The sequence below is a fragment of the Talpa occidentalis genome, unplaced genomic scaffold (assembly GCF_014898055.3).
Source record: "Talpa occidentalis isolate TD23 unplaced genomic scaffold, MPIMG_talOcc4v2.1 talOcc4.5, whole genome shotgun sequence".
Classification (NCBI taxonomy): Eukaryota; Metazoa; Chordata; class Mammalia; order Eulipotyphla; family Talpidae; genus Talpa; species Talpa occidentalis.
Window position 1 is genome coordinate 60,541,932 of NW_023604861.1, and position 20,888 is coordinate 60,562,819.

General features: G+C 43.2%; 1 protein-coding gene across 12 annotated transcripts in view; it reads right to left on the reverse strand.

Annotated features, from left to right (window-relative positions):
* Positions 1 to 20,888, reverse strand: part of CYSLTR2 (cysteinyl leukotriene receptor 2) — a 76,097-nt gene that overhangs the window by 17,627 nt on the left and 37,582 nt on the right. Inside the window, exon 1 of one of the 12 annotated variants that reach the window (XM_037527313.2) lies at positions 15,530 to 15,773. The exons of 10 other annotated variants lie outside the window; for them this stretch is intronic. The gene's annotated coding sequence lies outside the window, so the exon portion shown is untranslated. Of the gene's footprint in view, positions 1 to 5,912; positions 5,945 to 15,529; positions 15,774 to 20,888 lie in introns of those variants that run through there. One more of the 12 variants, XM_054701504.1, reaches the window with a different exon arrangement.

Genomic DNA, 20,888 nt, shown 5'->3' on the forward strand with positions numbered 1-20,888 from the left:
AACCAAAGCAGAAATAAATGAAATAGAATCTAAAAAAACAATCCAAAAGGTCAATGAAACCAAGAGCTGGTTCTTCGAAAAAATAAATAAAATAGATAAACCCCTAGCCAGGCTCACAAGGGAAAAAAGGGAGAAAGCACAAATAAATAGGATAATAAATGAAAGAGGAGAAATCGCAACGGACACAGCAGAAATCAAAAGAATAATTAATAACTACTATGAACAGTTATATGGAAACAAGTTCAACAATCTAGAGGAGATGGACAAATTCCTACAACTGTACAATCACCCAAAGCTAGATAAAGAAGAAATAGAACACCTAAACAGACCAATTACAAGCAGCGAAATTGAAATGGTAATAAAAAACCTCCCCAAAAACAAAAGCCCAGGACCTGATGGATTTACAAATGAATTCTACCAAACATTCAGAGACGAATTGGTGCCTATCCTTCACAAACTCTTCCAAAAAATTGAGAAGGAAGGTATAATACCAAACATGTTCTATGAAGCCAACATTACACTAATACCAAAACCGAACAAGGACAACACAAAAAAAGAAAACTATAGGCCAGTCTCCCTAATGAACACTGATGCAAAAATCCTCAATAAAATTTCAGCTATCAGAATCCAACAATGTATCCATAAGATAATTCACCATGACCAAGTAGGATTCATTCCAGGGACACAAGGATGGTTCAACATCTGAAAATCAATCAACATTATCCAACACATCAACAAAAAGAAATATAAAAACCATATGATAATATCAATAGATGCCGAGAAAGCTTTCGACAAAGTGCAACACCCATTCATGAAAAAAAGCCCTTGAAATTTTTGGGATACAAGGAACATACCTCAACATCATAAAGGCCATATACGACAAGCCAACAGCCAGTATCATTCTCAATGGTGAAAAGCTGAAAGCATTTCCATTAATATCTGGAACAAGACAAGGATGTCCACTCTCCCCACTGCTTTTCAATATAATACTGGAAGTCCTAGCCAGAGCAATAAAACAAGAGAAAGACATCCAAGGAATCCAAATAGGAAAAGAAGAAGTCAAACTATCACTATTTGCAGATGATATGATAATCTACATAGAGAACCCCAAAAACTCCATAGAAAAACTAATTAAACTCATCAATCAGTTCAGCAAAGTGGCAGGATACAAAATCATCATGCAAAAGTCAGAAGCCTTCCTATACACTAACAATAAATCTGAAGAAGAAGAAATGACAAAAACCATCCCCTTTATTATCGAAACAAAAAAAATCAAATACTTGGGAATAAATCTAACAAAAGAGGTAAAGGACCTTTACAAAGAAAACTATAAAACACTGTTAAAAGAAATAGAAGAAGATACAAAGATATGGAAAGACATCCCCTGGTCATGGATTGGAAGAATAAACATTATTAAAATGGCCATCCTACCAAAAGCAATATACCAATTCAATGCTATTCCAATAAAAATTTCAATGTTATTCTTCAAAGAAATAGAACAATTATTGATGAAATTCATATGGAATCACAAAAAACCCCGAATAGCCAAAGCTCTCCTGAAAAAAAAAGAAGGGAATGTAGGCATCACACTCCCAGATTTCAGGCTATACTACAAAGCCATAATCATCAAAACTGCATGGTATTGGAACAAGAACAGACACACAGACCAATGGAATCAAATAGAAAATCCAGAAATAAACCCACAGATTTATGGTCAACTAATATTTGACAAAGGAGCAAAGAATATGCATTGGAGCAAAGAAAGTCTGTTCAATAAATGGTGCTGGGAAAACTGGGTCGCTACATGCAAAAGAATGAAGCTTGACTACTATCTCACACCATACGCAAAAACCAACTCAAAATGGATTAAAGAACTAGACATAAAACCTGAAACCATAAAATACATAGAAGGAAATATAGGCGAAACACTATGGGATATGCACATCAAAGACATCTTTACAGACACATCATCCAAAGGAGTGATAGTGAAGGCAAAGATAAACAGCTGGGACTACATCAAATTAAAGAGCTTCTGCACAGCAAAAGAGACAATAACCAAAACAAAGAGAAAGCCCACCAACTGGGAGAGCATTTTTGCACACAACACTAATGATAAAGGATTGATCACAAAAATCTACAAAGAGCTGATGAGACTCAACAACAACAAAGAAAATAATCCAGTCAAAAAATGGGTAGAAGAGCTAAAAAGAAACTTCTCTGAAGAGGAAATGCAAATGGCCAACAGGCATATGAAAAAATGTTCAACATCACTTGCAATCAGGGAAATGCAAATCAAAACTACCATGAGATACCATCTTACACCAGTGAGAATGTCACATATTAAAAAAACTAGCAACAACAAATGTTGGCGAGGGTGTGGAGAAAAAGGAACTCTCCTGCACTGTTGGTGGGAGTGCAAACTGGTCCAACCACTATGGAGAGCTGTGTGGAGATTTCTGGACCTACTAAACATAGAGCTTCCATATGATCCAGCAATTCCACTCCTAGGTATTTACCCAAAGGACACAGAAACATCAATTCCAAAGAACACCTGCACCCCTATGTTTATAGCAGCACTATTTACAATAGCTAAGCTTTGGAAACAGCCCAAATGCCCAAAAATAGATGACTGGATCAAGAAGATGTGGTACATATATACCATGGAATATTACTCAGCATTCAAAAAAGATAAACACATGCAATTTGCAGCAACATGGATGGCGCTGGAAGGGATCATGCTCAGCGAAATAAGCCAGAAAGAAAAAGAAAAATACCGGATGGTCTCACTCATAGCAGGAATCTAGAAAACTTAAATAAGGGACCAGGAAAATGAATAACTATAAGAAAGTGAAAATCAAAATCAACAAAAATCTATGAACCGAGACACTTTTGGGGGGGTGGGTGGCGGGAGGGGAGGGATTGGGGTCAAAATGGGGGGGTTGCAATTGTATGGGGAATATAAAAATAAAATTTATTATTAAAAAAAAAAAAAAGAACTGAAAGACCGAGGCACTTGCACACACCAACATAAACATCCTGAATGAGGAAGTTAGGACATGGCTACAGACAGTTAGGACGGGGTGCCCCAAACTCCCAAGCCCATTTAGCAATCTGAATAAGAAACAAAAGAAGCAATCAGTGGGAACCAGGAGGGCGCCCCCTCCTCCCAGGCTAGTTGTCTCAAACCCATTTATGAAACTAAATGGGGAACAATTGATGGGAGTTAGGGTGCTCCTCAACCCAGGAAAGAGTGGAATGTTCAGAACACCAGCACAATAACACAATGGTAAAGCAATGGACCAAAGCTGGTTGGGGGAAGACAGGCCAGGTAATGTGGGAAACTGAGTGGGCCTCTGTAGCCTAGGGGCCCCTGTGGGCCCAGCCAATCAGCAAGAGGCACAATGTGGAGATGCCCAATGGCTGAACCCCCACTTCTTGCCCACTGTACTCATACAAGCTCCTACTTCTTGTGGGTCCCAGTGTTATCCACTTGGGGGCCCTCTCTACAGAGAACTTTCCTGTCCTTCCTCTTATCTATCAATAAATCTCTTGCTTTTTCTGTAACTTTGGTCTCAATGTTGAATTCTTTCCCCACTGAAGACAAGAACTAAGAGTAGCTTCCAGAGGCCACCAGACCCTCAAGGCCCTCTGTGATATCTTGAAGAGCAGTAGGCAAGTGTGTAATTACACAACCAGTGGTCTGTGACGTGGTAAAATGCTAAAGAGCAGATAAACTTCTGGAGAAGTTTGCATCATCTTTACAAGGATTTAATGATAGGATTTTGAATCAAGAATGTGGTTTTGGGCCTCCCCTGGTGGAGCAGGCAGTTGAGTGCTGCACTGTGAAGCTGTTTGCAGCCTGCAGGCGAGGGTCCCACATGGCGCTGCAGACCTCTCCTGTCTCGCCCACTGCTCCCCTTGGCAGTGTATTTCGTCAGTCTGCCTGTTCTGTTCCCTGCTCTGTCTCTGGTGAATCCTCTCATCCTTCTGCGCATCTGGCCTGTACCCTGGTTCTTGTATAAATAAATAAAACTTTAAAAAAAAAAAGAATGGGGTTTTGTGAGTAGCACCAACAGGGGAGAACAACAGTACCTCTCCCCGAAGTGTCTGGTTGGAAGGAGAACTGGCAGATTGGTCTCACTGCAAAGTTCCTTATGTGTAGTCAATCGATTAATTCTCAGCTAGCCCTAGGAACTCTGAAGCAATCATTTTATAGATGAGGAAAGCCGAAGTTCAGATATATGGACTAGCTCGTATGCCCAAGTTCACTCGTCATTAGTGGTGGGAAGGCGCGTGAGCCCAGCTACTAGCTCCTGGTCACAACACTGTCCTGCTATTATCCTGGGGACCACCCTGTTACACTGCCTGCCCTTGAGCCACATGATTTCTGACCCAAAGGAACTCCAGGGTAGGGAGTAAATCAGACAATTTGATAGACAAAGCTCTATTCCAGGTGAGAAGGTACTGGACACAGCAAGGTGAGACGTGTCCTCAGAATGAAAGATAAAGAGTGCCTCGGGGATCTGTGGAGCAGCTCCAGATGAGGGAGAGTGTTCTAAGGTGCTGAGGGGAAGGGTTGGAGAAGGAGGAGGATCAGGGTCCAGACAGGGCATCAGAGTGTTAAGAGACCTGTGGCTGAGAGCACATGGCAAGTCTGGGGAACTACAAGGAACATAGTGTAGGTGGGCATGACTGGAGGAAGGAGCAGGAAGGGTGTGGTTTGACTGACCATCCTTGATATGGAGTGTGGGTTTGATCCTGAGGGCAACCAGAATTCTTGAATTGAAGGGAAGCAGATTTGCCTTTTAGATCATTATCACAACAGATAGAGGACAGTTTAAGAGTAAAGTTCAGGTTCAGACACTGGTAGGGATCCTATTGTGTTTCTCCAGAGCAGAGAGGATTGAGAGATCAAAACAATAGCAAATTGACTAGAGAAGTGGAGGGAATCATTATGAACAGTTAGGGAAAGGGAAGTCAAGGATCCTTGAAGGTATTTTGGGGAGATAAAGGTGCCTTGCATTAATAAAAGGGACATAAAAGGAAGATGCTGTTTAGGGGGAAAACAGGTTCAACTTGGGGCATTCAAATTTGAGGTATTCCTGAGACCTGCAAGTAGAGCTCTCCCATTGCAGTCTAGAGCTGGGAGGTGAGCCTGATGATGTAGGTGCCATCCGTCCTTGATGGCAACTGAGGCCAGGGGAAAATGAGTTCATGCAGGGGTGTGAGAGCTCAAAGACAGAACTCTGGGAGCATCAACAATTAAGTCACAGAAAACAGAAGCCTGGAAAGATAACTGAGAATGACTGGCCAAGTAACAAGATGTTACAGAGAGGGAGTGTTACAGAGTAATCTCCATAAAAGGGTGGTTCCAGCTATACCTAATGAAGGGTGAAGCTGAGCAGGAGAAGCTGGCGAAGACTTGCAAGAAGACTTGGAGGAGACACATGTGAGGGGAGCAGAGACAAGTGAAGGAGGACCTGCTTGCTTCTCAGCTTTGGACTTGCAGCAGACACTTGGGGGACTTAGAGGAGAAACATATAGAGGCACAGAAGAGACATGGGTGAGAGACTCGTGGGGAGGCTAACAATGGCAGCCTTTACCTTGTTTTGTCCTCTGATTTTGTTCCTATCATCCCAGACACACCTGACCCCTTCTGTCCCTTTCATATGTTTCCGGGCCAGAAGGTGCTTGGATATGTAATAAGCTGTTGGACCTCAGTGGCCCTGTTATAGGGCAGCCCCGATACAAAATGGGGTGCCTGACTGTGGGTCCTCACCCGCGTGCTTAAAAGGACTTATCAATGCTCTACTGCAGGCACACGCGAAAGGTTAATAAAAGGTTTATTTACAAGGGAAGGGCAAATGAGGAAATGTATAGCTGGGGGGGGGGGAGTTATAAATGCGTCCTACCCGATCAGGAATCCCAAATGGCACTCTGAGAGCTGGCCGCAAGCCAGGAGCCGTGAAGCCAGGAGGCGAGCGACAGAGCGAGCGAGCCCAAGGCCCACGTGTTTGGTTTTTATACCCAACCTGGCTGCTTAACTCCACCCTCAGGTCCCAGCCACCTTCCCTTTGGTGGTGACAGGATTTGTCTTTCCCAATGTCTTGATGACTTTGGTCTGGAGTGGGGGTGGAGTCCACAGAGCCTGTATGGGATTAGCTCAAAGCCTGTATGGGATTAGCTCCTTTCCCCCTAATGCAACAGGGTGGTCCCCAGGAAAGGGGGAGGTTCCCTGCCCCACCCAAGGGAGGGTGGAGCTGAGCAGGAAGAGGAGAAGCTGCAGAAGAGACTGAGGAAGGAAGGAAGCAGGATGGAGCCTAGAGACACGTGAAGAAACTGCGCTTGTCTTTTGGTCGTGGACTGGGTGACACAGATGTGGGTGAGACCCGTGGGGAGGTGACAATGGCAGCTTTTATCTTGATGTTGATTTTGCTCTTTTCCTTCCGGGCTTGTCTGGTTGTTTGTGACCCATTTCTGTGGGTCCCCACTGGAAGATGCTTTAGACTTGTGGCAGGCTTTGGGGCCTTGTTCTGGGCCAATCCCATATGGATGGACTTTTACCCACGAGGGGATGGGTAACTTTGGGTGCTTCATTTAGAAACTAGACTTTTTGCCTTACCTGTATTGTTTCCTAGTTTTATTAAAGTTCCTTCCCATTAAAGTCTCCTATGTTTTGTGTTGATGCGGCGGATGGCAGAACCCATGTAGAATAGGCAGGTTTGCGGGGTTTGGGCTGCCCCTCTCCCTGTCCTATAACACTAACAGCCCTACTTCGGGTCAACCATGTTTGGTTGGTATTTACCCATAAGAGGTTAGGTAAGCTATTATCCTTTCTTCTCTTCTATTTCTATGCACACTATTCTATTAAATTCCTTTCACAGTGGGAATATGTTTTGTCGTTATGGGGTGAATGGCAGAACCTCTTCAAGCAACAGGGTGGTCCCCAGGAAAGGGGGAGGTTCCCTGCCCCACCCAAGGGAGGGTGGAGCTGAGCAGGAAGAGGAGAAGCTGCAGAAGAGACTGAGGAAGGAAGCAGGATGGAGCAAGGAGACTTGGAGGAGGCGCATGGAGCCTAGAGACACGTGAAGAAACTGCGCTTGTCTTTTGGTCGTGGACGGGGTGACACAGATGTGGGTGAGACCCGTGGGGAGGTGACAATGGCAGCTTTTATCTTGATGTTGATTTTGCTCTTTTCCTTCCGGGCTTGTCTGGTTGTTCCTGACCCTTTTCTGTGGGTCCCCACTGGAAGATGCTTTAGACTTGTGGTAGACTTTGGGGCCTTGTTCTGGGCCGATCCCATATGGATGGACTTTTACCCACGAGGGGATGGGTAACTTTGGGTGCTTCATTTAGAAACTAGACTCTTTGCCTTTCCTGTATTGTTTCCTAGTTTTATTAAAGTTCCTTCCCATTAAAGTCTCCTATGTTTTGTGTTGATGCGGCGGATGGCAGAACCCATGTAGAATAGGCAGGTTTACAGGGTTTGGGCTGACCCTCTCCCTGTCCTATAACAGATTTGGCGACCACGAAGATTTAGGACAGCCATCCGTGGTTAGTCAGCCCCATGGGGAAATTGGGCTTCCCTATGGCACTGGCTACCATAAGCGCAAATGTGATTTTTGGTTTCTCCGGTGTGTTTGTTTCATATGTCGATTTGCTGTTGAAAAACTGGCTTGGGCTTTGTGAAGATCTGTGTGTCTGTATGTAATTTGTTTGTAGTGACTTGCTAAGAGATTTTGATTTTGTGGAAATTGTTCTGTGCCAGTTTTACTCAAAAGATTAGGCAGTACATTGGACCATGTGGCCAGATCAAAGATGGCGTCTGAGGCCACTTGGAACTTTTTTTTTTCTTTCTTTTTGTAATCTCTGCTGTCTCATTAGCATTTCTAAAGGCAATAATGGTTCTTCAGTGGTATGTTGCTTTGTCTTTGGCTACTTCCTGCTCTCTGCCTGATGGATTTTGCAAGCCAACTGTGGAGCAGTGGTGTTTTAATTAGCAAATGTATGCCTGGGTGTTAAGGAAAGAGTAGCCTTAAGCAGTAACTGGTAATCGCTGGTATCCTTGATGGATTCTTGGAGATAACTTGAATTTTTGCAAAGTCTGGATCAGAAAAATTAACAAGATTTTGTCTGAGTCTAAAAGGATTTGCTGCTGTGAATTTTGTCTACACAATTTGTTTTGGGCATGTTTGCCATTTTGAATACTGGATTTGTTCAATTGCTGGTGTAAGACAAGATTCTAAGTTTCTGCTTCCTACTGAGGAAGGTCTGTTGTGGAAAGCACTCTTTAGGGTGCATCATGTAACTGTACCAGGTTTTCATACCTGTGTTGTTGTTGCCCCTCCCTAGTGTGGGGGAGGTGTAATCTGTGCTTAGATGTTTAATCTGCTCTTTCAGCTTCTGTCCCAGAGTGGCTAACAGAAGTAAGGAGATGACTCCTTTTAATTGAAAGTTAATTACTGATAATTTGATTTTGCTTTTTCAGGTTCTATTCCAGGAAACCCAAGGAGTGCCTGCTTGGTGGCTAACAAGAGATGACTCCTTTTGCTTAAAAGTTAACTGTTATTTTTATTCTTTCAGTTGCTGTACAGAATACCCCAGGATTGACTTCTAACAAAAAGTCTTCAACACTGAAAACCCTAATGTGATAAACAAGGTCGTGTAACTCTTGTGATTAATAAAACTTTTCCTTCCTATTTCCAAAGTCTTAGGTTTGTAGGATGACAACCGCAAATTTTTCTGCCAGCAACACTCCACATTTTTTTTGGACTTTGACATTTTTTTTCTGAGCCTATGGAGTAAAACTGCAGTTACATAACATTCCACGTGGCATAACTAAAAAAAAAAAAAACTGTCTTTGTCTACATGTTGTATGTCTGTATGTCCTTGTGTCTGTCTTGACCTCCAGTGATCGACAAATTGGTATACATGGTGCCCATAGACGTTGGGGGGAAAAAAAAAAAGAGTCTCCGGTTATGAGAAAAACAAAAAGTTATGGTTTGATTGTCAACATTGTGCTACTGAACTAAGCCGGTGCCTTCATAGAGATTGAATATTGTTGTTTCTGCTAATTTTCTGATATTTATGGCAAAGCTTCCCAGAAATCTAAATTCAAGTATAAATTTGGCAGCCTGTCATTTGACTGATGCAAGGAAATTTTGTGGAACCTCAGTAGAGCTCCTGAGACACTCCACAAAGTTTCTCCTTTTCCTCCTGGGAAGGCATTACATGAATTTGTTCTATTTGGCTTTTACCTAATGAAGTAAAACTGGAAGAGAAGCATTGTCACTTGGGAAAATGGTAAAACTTTGGTTATGTACAAAATGTTAACAGTAGTATCGGGTATGTATGTAAATTGTCAATGGTGATTGTCACCTTGTAATATTGTATAATTCAATTGTTTCACATCTACAGAAATTGTTTCTGGAAATATAGGGAGAAAAGGTCTCAACAGATTCCTATTGATGGAACTGTTGAGAGTAAAAAACTTTCCTACAAAGGACTGAATAGACCTGGAAATACACCTGACATTTACTAAGTTTTCTCTGACATAATACTGGTAATTTTTTTATGCATTTTGTCCTGAATCCACAAAGTTTTGTTTTATTTTGTTTTGTTTTGTTTTGAGTAACCAGGATCTGCAGAAAGGTTGTAATTTTTTTCCAGCAAAACTAACTTGTCACATTTTCTCTCCCCTTGATACCAACACAGCATACAAATAGTGGTAGTAATTTTTGCTACTTATCTCAGAGTCTGTTTTTGCATAACTTCCATAGGGATTTTGTCTGTTTTAACGAAAAATTGGACATGAGTTTGATTGTGTGGCTTTGTGTGGAGTTCTTCCAAAAAGTTGAAAAAGAGCTGAACCAAGAAGAGGAGAACCTGTTTGCCTTGTTTGTAGGGTTCCAGAGACCTCCAAAGAAGGTGAGGAAGCTTGCCTCCATTGGCAGGACTGGACAACCCGGCCAACGAAAATGCCCTGGTACCCTCGAGAAGAGGAAAGCCCAGGTGGAGTCTGATGAGACTAACTTTGTACCTGAAGCCTACGTCGACTGGATGCCAATGGTTCGCTCTGATCCTATATGGAGTATTTCAACAAAGCCAGCTAAAAATTGCTGTTAGTTATTTTCTGCCCTGTGATTTTATGCAAAAATAGGAAAAATGGTTTTAAAGTAGATTTAGTTTGCAAACTTTTGCTATGCTGTTAAAGTTTGGGATCAAGGTTGAGAGAATTCGTTTTTGCATAAGTTGAACCATTTTAACATTTTTTCCCTGTGATTTTGATATATTTGCTATCTTGTTTTAGCCAATGCTCCAACTTTTTTTCTTTTGGCTTGGATAATGGACTATTTTTAAGTAATGAAACTGTCATACTGGACATTCATGGACAATGCTGCTGACTAATTGTTGCTTCTCTTACACACATTGTAACCCTGAAAAAAAACAGTCTCCTAAGACTACACCCTAACATTTGTGCCACCATAGATATGGTGGAATAAAAATTAAAAGGGGGGATTGCAACAGGGTGGTCCCCAGGAAAGGGGGAGGTTCCCTGCCCCACCCAAGGGAGGGTGGAGCTGAGCAGGAAGAGGAGAAGCTGCAGAAGAGACTGAGGAAGGAAGCAGGATGGAGCAAGGAGACTTGGAGGAGGCGCATGGAGCCTAGAGACAAGTGAAGAAACTGCGCTTGTCTTTTGGTCGTGGACGGGGTGACACAGATGTGGGTGAGACCCGTGGGGAGGTGACAATGGCAGCTTTTATCTTGATGTTGATTTTGCTCTTTTCCTTCCGGGCTTGTCTGGTTGTTCCTGACCCTTTTCTGTGGGTCCCCACTGGAAGATGCTTTAGACTTGTGGTAGACTTTGGGGCCTTGTTCTGGGCCGATCCCATATGGATGGACTTTTACCCACGAGGGGATGGGTAACTTTGGGTGCTTCATTTAGAAACTAGACTCTTTGCCTTTCCTGTATTGTTTCCTAGTTTTATTAAAGTTCCTTCCCATTAAAGTCTCCTATGTTTTGTGTTGATGCGGCGGATGGCAGAACCCATGTAGAATAGGCAGGTTTACAGGGTTTGGGCTGACCCTCTCCCTGTCCTATAACATTCAGAGTGAAGCTTTGGGGTCAGGGAAATCCCTCTGTTCACACAGTAACAAAGAGACGAATCAAGAAAGCAGTGTCAAGGAAGCTAAAAGAAAGACAGCTTTAAGGAGGAGGTTATGGTCAGTGTGTTAGGGGGAAAGGATGTCCTGAGCTAATCCCATACAGGCTTTGTGGACCCCACCCCCACTCCAGACCAAAGTCATCAAGACATTGGGAAAGACAAATCCCATCACCACCAAAGGGAAGGTGGCTGGGACCTGAGGGTGGAGTTAAGCAGCCAGGTTGGGTATAAAAAACCAAACATGTGGGCCTTGGGGGGGCTCGCTCTGTCGCTCACCTCCTGGCTTCACGGCTCCTGGCTGGCGGCCAGCTCTCAGAGTGCCATTCGGGATTCCTGATCGGTGGATCAGGTAGGACTCATTTAAAACTTTGTCTCCCACTTTTCTCCCAGAGCTGTACATTTCCTCATTTCCCCTTCCCTTGTAAATAAACCTTTTATTAACCTTTTGTTATAGGACAGGGAGAGGGGCACCCCAGACCCCCACAAACCTGCCTATTCTAAATGGGTTCTGCCATCCGCCGCATCAACACAAAACATATGACGCTTTAATGGGAAGGAACTTTAATAAAAACTAGGAAACAATACAGGTAAGGCAAAGAGTCTAGTAGAGCATTGATAAGTCCTTTTAAGCGCGCAGGTGAGGACCCACAGTCAGGCACCCTGTTTTGTATTGGGGCTTCCCTATAACAAGTGGGGATAAAAAGTCAGTACTTTTGCCCACTGGTAAAATATCTGCAGCTTGCAGATTTGCTGTAAACCACTAGGCGTTAAACAGCATTTATAGTTTTGGAGTTCCCTAAGGAGGAAATTCCCCAATTGGCTTCTTTGTACTGCAGAGATTCTCTTAACAGTCAGTGGAGCCTGGAGGAACGTTTCAGTCAGAGTCCTGGAGCCCGCTAATTCATCCTGCAGGGTGACTGAAGTCTCCCTTCTGCAGTCTGTTTTATTGTCTCAGTTTTGTCTTCCGGTTAGGACTCCACATTGGGAAGCTGCAAAGCTTACACGGCCTTATCCTCCTGGATTCCAAGAAAACTGTGCCTGACTTGCCTGGAGTTGGAGAGTTTTCTGTCAGGGGAGTGAGCCCTTGCAGCAAGGCTGGGAAGGTTTTTATTTTTAAAATAGTTTATTTATTTATATATATATATTTTATATCATTGTTCTTTTTTTCTTTTTTTTTTTTTTTACAGTGCTTGCTTTCTTTTCTTAGGCATAGTCCCTATAGAATTTCCACCACCAGTTTACCCCTGCACCATCACTATCGTCCCTTATGCTCTTCCTGTTGGAGGACAGGAATTAAAAAAAAAAACAAAACTGAAAAAGGTGAAAGGTCCATGCAGGAGGCCAGAATGCAGAAGCCAACCACGAAGCCCACCTGGGGGGCAGGAATGGGGATACCTGGCGGGAGGATTCAGGCAGTGAGCCTCCCCCCTCCCCCTATGAGTCTCTTCTCAGACAAAGAACCTCTACCTGCCCCAGGAAACTGCCCCCGCCCAACAAACTTTTTCCCTCCATAGGAGCCCAACTTCCCACCTGACCCCTCCTTACCCTATAAAAAAAACCCTGCTTCCCCCTAACAACGCGTGTGGCTTCACTGACCCCCACCTTGGGTGCGTGAGGTCCGCCTGGAGCGCACTAAACTTTCCCTCCCTTTGAGAAATTTAGCCTGGCTCTCCTTTTCTTTACCGCGCCGAACCTTTCAAAAGGAAGCACCACAAGACCAGAAACCTGGCTCACACAAGGAGGTGGGGGTAGAAGAGATTAGCATAGCCATTGACACAGTTATGGAAACTAGGATCCTTAGGCACAGAGGACATAGTTGTGGAAAGTAAGATCCTTAGGTGCCAATGCCTAGATTACAAAGCATAACATCCAAGGGTGTATCTGAGGGCAGGGCCCATCCAAAGGTAAAGATATGGAGATTGAGCCCATTGTGGAATCTCAGGTCCCTTTCAAATTCTGCAGTTATCCAAAATTAGCAAGGCAACTAAGCTGAAGGCTCAGAAGAAGAGAGCCCTCCCAAACAGAAAAAGACTATCAGTGCAGTCTCTGCACAGGCTCCGGGCAGCACTCCCACTGCCCACTTGTGACTATGCAGGTGCTTCTATTTACCAACTCTCTCCTCTGTAGGGCAGCAGCTTTCTGGGTGTCCATGACCTGTACATGCCAGGACTTCTCCTCATGGACCTCCCTCAGCTGAGGCAGCTCCCCTCAAGGATGCCCACCTGCAACCATGCAGGCCTCTCTTAGCAAACCGGTCCCTTCCGGGGCAGCTTTTTCTGTCTGCTTGTGTCTCTGCAAGTGTCCTTCATTCTTCTGTCCCTTTCCCTAATAAACCTGTTCTTTAAATATAACTAACTTTTCTGTCTCATGGAGAAACTCACCTGGGAAACTCGCTGCGTGTCGTGAAACCTTTCTCAGAGTGAACCCAAGGACCCCACACTCCAAAGCCACCTACTCCTAAAAACCACAACATATCCACCCTCATTTTGATCTCCCCCTCCCCTGCAGAATGTCTCTGATTTATCATTGTCTGTTTATTTTTGTTTTGTTTTATACTGTTACTATTTTTTTTCCCTGATTCCTTATTTGGTTCCCCTATATTCCTCCTTTAAGTGAAACTGTTGGGGGAAAGGATGTCTTGAGCTAATTCCATACAGGCTTTGTGGACTCTACCCCCACTCCAGACTAAAGCCATTAAGACATTGGGAAAGACAAATCCCATCACCACCAAAGGGAAGGTTGCTGGGACCTGAGGGTGGAGTTAAGCAGCCAGGTTTTGTATAAAGATTTATTTATTGACTTACACAAGCACTGGGAACAGTCAGAAGCGCAGGAGGGTGAGAGAATTCACCAGAGCCAGAGCGAGGAATAGAACATGCAGACTGACAAGCACACTGCTGAGGGGAGCAGCTGGCGGCAGGAGAGGTCTGCAGCGCCATGTAGGACCCTCGCAGCAGCCGGGGATTGAACCTGCGCCGCAGAGGCTGCGGGCAGCTTTGCAGCCCAGCGCTCAACCGCTGCGCCACCAGGGGAGGCCCCAGGTTTGGTATAAAACCAGACACGTGAGTGTTGAGGGGCTCTCCCTTCTTGGCTTCATGGCTCTTGGCTTGCGGCCAGCTCTCAGAGTGCCATTGGGAATCCAGGTCAGCGGAACGGGTAGGACGCATTTAAGACTTTAACTCCCTCTTTTTTCCCTGAGTTGTACATTTTCTTATTTCCCCTTTCCCTTGTAAATAAACCTATTATTAACCTTTCGTGTGTGCCTGCAGTTAAGTATTAATAAGTCCCTCACATGGGTGAGGACCCACAGTCACCTACAGGCAACCCGTTTTATATCGGGGTTGCCCTGGAAGAGTTAGGTGCCCAACGTAGGGAAAGGATGTCCTGAGCTAATCCCATACAGGCTTTGTGGACCCCACCCCCACTCCAGACCAAAGCCATCAAGACGTTGGGAAAGACAAATCCCATCACCACCAAAGGGAAGGTGGCTGGGAACTGAGGGTGGAGTTAGGCAGCCATGTTTGGTATAAAACCAGACACGTGGGTCTTGGGGGGCTCTCTCTTCATGGCTTCACGGCTCTTGGCCTGCGGCCAGCTCTCAGAGTGCTTTTTGAATGTGTGCCGTTCTCATTGGTGTAAGGTGGCATCTCATTGTGGTCATCTTACCAAAAGCAATGTACAGATTCATTCCAATAAAATTCTCAATGCCATTCTTCAAAGAAATAGAACAAATATTGATGAAATTCATATGGAGCCACAAAAAACCTCGAATAGCCAAAGTTCTCCTGACCAAAACAAAAGAGAATGGAGGCACCACACTCCCAGACTTCACACTATACTATAAAGGGTGGGAAGGTTTTAACAAGCAATTGCCACGACAAGCAGAGCAGCAGAGAATCCTCATGGGGTGGGGGTGGAGGGTGTATAGTGCTGAGTACTTTCTCCCTGTAATTGCCTAATGGAATTGCCTTCTTTTAAAACTTTCCAGTCCCCCACCATCTCACTCAGATTCCTCAGGAACCCAGCAGAATGGGACCAGTATGAAGAGGGACAATGTTGATAAACCCATTTCTCTGACCTGCCTCCTGACCAAATTCTAGAATGTTCAGAGAAGTTTCAGAAACTCTTAAAATACCTTCTGAATTTCACCATCTTGGTTTCCTGTTTTAGGGCATCCCCTGTGGCATGAAGTTTTCTAATTAGAACACTTTCTTTCAGTCACAGAACTTGGGCTGTCAACTTGTTTGGTGATTTCTCCCAGGGTGATCCACAAATGCCCTTCGCCTTCTGCTGTCTCCCTCCCTCTCCTCACGCTGCAGAGCCTTCTTGAAACTGACTGTGAGTCCCAGTTTGGGGATACTTACAGTACGGCCTTGTTGTGATCTTCTTCCTCTAAAAGGAGAACGTCGCTCAGCCCACAGGATGTATGGTAAACGGCATCCACCAGCAAAGATACACAGGGGCAGATGGAGGAGGCACCTCCAGAACATGTGTATTACTTGAGCTACTCTGAAGGCAAAGATCTTCCCAAATCCACCATTTGGAAAGTTTTGATGTGGCCAAAATGTCAGATCCTTTAAGTATCCATATAGGACTGTGGGTTTGGCAATCACTGCCTTTTTTCTATCTTTTGCTGACAAGTTTTCCCCTCTGTTTGCTTGGTTTGCCAGTTTCACATCCTTCTCCAAAGTTCCTTTTTTCTTTTTTTTTTAAATTGAAGTAACTGACAGATAATATTATACTAGTTTTAGGTGTACAATAGATGATTCAATATTTGTGTACAATTTGAAATGAGCACCACAGTAAGTCTAGCTGACATCTATTAACATACATAATAATGATTTTTTTTTCTTGGGATGAGGACTTAAATCTACTCCATTATCGATAATTTTTTGGATAATTTTCCTGTACAAAAAGATGACTCTAGATTATAGACTCATTTGGGGATAACTACGCCTTAAAATTGGAGACTTCTCATAAATTTCTTTCTTTCTTAAGTGATTTTAAGGGAATAACTTATCCCCAGGGATGCAGCAAAGGCTGAATATTATCGGAGGTATTATTTACATCTGTCAGGGGCCTGTCTCTACCTCCAAATCTTTATCCCTGACGTCCTTTTTCTTGCTTCCCCTCTGGGATCTATGTTTTATTGTCTCAGTTTTGTCCTCTGGTTAGGAGCCCACATTTGGAAGTTACAAAGCTCAAAAAGCCTCTGCTAAATCCCATTCTTGCATTATTTAATATTCCCCAAACACTAGCTTGTATCCCACATCCATTTTAGCCACTAATATGCAGTAACAATAAATAAACAAACACAAATTCAACATAAACCAAACAACATATAAGGAGAGCTTGAGTTCCTTGGAGGTGACTTCATTTTTTTAAAGCATATTTTAACTAAATATCTTCTGTCTCTCTTTTCTCAGTTCTTCTCTGTCAATATAATTTATGACCTTATAATTCTGATTATGGATTTAATTTTCTAAGAACACCTCAATTTTTTGTCACTTTTTAATACAGTTCTAATATAGTTTTCTAATACAGTGTATTAAGGAAGATTGAAGATACCTGTTATTAAACCAATTTCTGCATCTGAAAGTTTCTGCATCTGTGTCTGATTCCCAGATCTTCTGATTCCAAACACAGAAGAAGGGGGAAAAAAATCAGCAAGTGTTAACTCAGATGTCACTGCCTTACTATTCTAGAAATGTTCTAGTGGTATGTCAATGTTCAGACTCTCCCTGCCCACAATCACAGCAACTACGTGTCATGACTCTCGAGTCCACTTATTCAGAATCAAACTCCTTCTCTCTCTCTTCCCTCCTACCTAGGCATTCATATTCCACGATGAAATTCACTTCTTAGAAAAAAAGAATTATTTATAAAGGTAGTTTCTTAAACATAATGTCTCCTGGAATGACATAGAAGCATTAAGCATCATGGAAAACTTTTGGGGAGTAAATCACCACAGCGTTCATATCTTAGCACTATCTCTTGCTATCTGTGTGAGCATGAGCAAACACTGGCCTCTCGGTGATTTTGAATGGAGGTGACATTGGTGAAAGGCTCCAACTCAGCTGCCCTGAGCCTGGTAGTTGTACATTTAATGCATTATCATTTTTGTTCAGCCATGTTGCCAAGAGAAGAAAAGTCTAAGCACTTTTTAGTATGCCAGGTGTAGGATCCCTGTATATACAGTAAGAAATAAACAGGCAAGGAGAGAATGTTTCAATATGTCTGGAAAAAACAAAAATCTTAGTAATTTCCCAAGACAGTGCTCTAGGCACGTTCTCACAAGGGGGCAGTGGGCATCTGCAATCCACAGAGGGGCGGGCAAGGAGCTGCTCTGCAGGTCATCTACCACCCAGTCTCCTCCCACCAACCCCTTTCTCCCTCCCACGCACCTGTTCAGGACCCTCCCAGTGCAGGCTGACTTTTGTCACCTGGACAATAGACTCAGTCCCCTGAATGACTCCCTGCTTCCACTCTTGCTGCTTTAAATCCATTCTCTACTTGGCTGCCAGATCATGTACCTCGCCAATGTTACTCTTCAGCTCAACACTCATCATTGCTTCAGAATAAAGTTCAACTCAGGTTCTTCACAATATGGATCTTGTCATCCACCATCTTTTCTCCCCACTTTCCCTTCAGGAAAATCCACTTCTTCCTCATGTAACTTATTTCAATGCCCTGAATACACCAGGATCTCTCACCTATTCACTCTGAGCTCTAGCTTATTATCTGGCTAATTATAACTTACCTGGCCTCAGGGTTCTTTCCAGACATCACTTCTTCACAAAAGCCTTTCTCTGACACCTCCCCGCCCCAGGTTTTGGCTGCTGCTCCATGTGCACCTGCAGGTCCTCAGACTGCCTGGGCTACCACCCACCCTGGGGACAGCACCAGCTCCCCTATAGCTCCACCCTCTAGGGTGTTGACCCAGGGAAGGCGCAGATGGGGTTTCACTTGTCTATAACCCCAGGCCCAACACAGCCTGTGATGCACAGATATGTTCAAATAAGTGACCAAAGAATGAGTATGAAGCTATTACCCAGACTTCTCATTTTATATCTCATGATAATGTCGGGGGTGAGGGGGGGCACATCCCAATGTTCATTTGCAACAAAATGACATCAGTGCACTTTTCCTCATAACTTCTGTCTCTGAAATTTAAATCAAAGGTCTGCAGACAGGAATGCAGGGTTAGTGGCATGGCGTGGGGCGGAGGGGGTGGCCACAAAGAGGAGTCCAGTGGTGCTCTTTTTAAAAAAAAAAAAAGATTTATTTATTTATACAAGAACCAGGGTACAGGCCAGATGCATGGGAGGTGAGAGGATTCACCAGAGACAGAGCGGGAAACAGAACAGGCAGAATCACTGAAATACACTGCTGAGGGGAGCAGTGGGTGAGACAGGAGAGGTCTGCCCTGCCATGTGGGTATCTTCCATCTGGCAAGGATCCAACCGGCACTGCAGTCTTCAACATAGGAAGTAACACTGTTTATATCGCTGAAGGTTACAATTGTCTTTTTGACTCTGAACTAACAAGAGATCTGTGTCTGCTACAGTTAACAAGGGAAACATCTTAAAATCCCTCAGAAAATTTACAAGAGAGAAAAAGCTATTGTTAAGATAAGAATCAGGGGGCCTCCCCGGTGGTGCAGTGGGTTGAGCACAGTACTGTGAAGCTGTCTGCAGCCTCTGCAGCATGTGTTCAATCCCGGCTGGTCAGGGAGATACCCACATGGTGCAGCAGACCTCTCCTGCCTGGCCCGCTGCTCCCCTCAGCAGTGTATTTCAGTGGATTTGCCTGTTCTGCTCCCCACTCTCTCTCTCTCTGGTGAATTCTCTCAACCACTGGCCTGTACCCTAGCTCTTGTATAAATAAAATAAATCTTAAAAAAAAGGTAAGAATCAAATCATAAAGAAATCAACTAACCTTAAGGAATCTAAGATGCCTCCAAATACTCTAAACAGTTGTGCTTTCTATACTAAAAATGCAAACCAGGTAAAATGCTCTTTACCCCTCTTAGTGGTACACTTACATGGAAATAGGCTTTTTTCCCCATGAGAAAAAAGTTCATTTTTTTTAATAAAGTACAATAATTTTTTTTATAATGTATATAGAGGTAACAATGGCAAACTGGATCCTTTAAAATTCTTCTAGTTTAAGGGGAGGGAAGAGCACAAGGGACTATGGTGATGGTTCACAGATGACTTGGTGGTGGGGATTTTATGGGGACCTGAGAGGACAATGTACAAAAATGAACAATGATGTAATATATATATATATATATATTACATCATTGTTCAATGACATAAAATATATATATAATATATTATGTCATTGTTCATTATTCATATAAATATCTTAAAAATAAAATAAAATTCTTCCAGTTTAACTCATCATTAAACTTCCTGAGCAGTTAAGCTCCTCCCTTCCTTCTCCTACCCTTCTCTTCCTCTTTCTGTCCCTCCACTCCTTTCCTTCTTCCTGTTTTCTCTCAATATGCTTCCTCACTTTTTTTGAAAGCTCTCTTCGAAACACTAAAATGCCAAAAATGTCCATGTCTGGCATGGACACTCCTCCAAGTTTGGGATTATTTGGCTCCAGCTCACTGTTCCTCTCTATACAAGCATCAGACTATGCCCACATCATCAGTCCATAGGAGAACATTTCCTTTAAATGTTGTCAAAGATAGAAAAGGCAAATAGGCTTAACAGAAATAAGCATAGGCTATTACTCAAGTCCACATTTGATGAATTTATTTATACTTTCCTATTTATTCTTAATGAAGCTCTTGCATTCGGTTTTATGCAAAGGCTCTATCCTCAGACATCCTTCACCCAGTAGAAGGGTGCGACCCAAACGCAAGTAACTCTAGTACAAAGAAGGAGTGGGCAGTCCCCTAAGAGAAGCTTAGTTATAGTTCTGAGTGGAGCCAGGGGTCGGGGGTTTCTGAAATGGATTAAATGAGATTTTATCGCAAAGCTGAGCAACCCAGGCAAAATGTTGGCCTCTCTGCATTATTCAGCTTGGCTGCTGCTTTAACTAGAGCTCACTGGGTAATTGCACAATCCCTTGTTAGGCTTTTACTTTTTAGACTTAGCCTTGGAAGACTAGATGTCTGGGGTGAAACACAAAATTAGAAAAACAAGAGGAGGCCCCAAGTCTGGAATACGTACAAGATACAAAATCCCAAGGTGATTTTGCAATGAGCACATTACAAAGTATGATCTTTTTTCCCAAACAGCTGTTTCTTAGATGATGCAGAACCTTATGACCCCTATAGATAGAGAGGCTGGGCATTACAATGAATAAGTCAAGTGCTTTTGAGTTGGAAGGAACCAACACTCAAGTCTCAGCTCTACCTCTTGGTCACTTTTACTTCTCTCTAAGCTTCAAAACCCTCATCTGCAGGGAGGACTAAAGTGAACATTAACGAAGACAATAGGAATAACATGATTAACTTGACACCTGACACTTGGCAAATTTTCAGTTGATGCTACCTAATAAAAACATTTGTAAGAATAATGTATAAAGCTCAGAGAATTAAGGGTTGCCAATTTGTGGCCAAATGAAAGGAATTGGGAATATTTCATCTAGGGAAGGCTCAGCCAGAAAGTCAATTCTATTTAATCGACTTTACATTCTTATTACACAAGTAGTGCATGTTGGCAGTTTTAAAAAAAAGATAATATAAGCCGAAAAAGCTTAAATTAC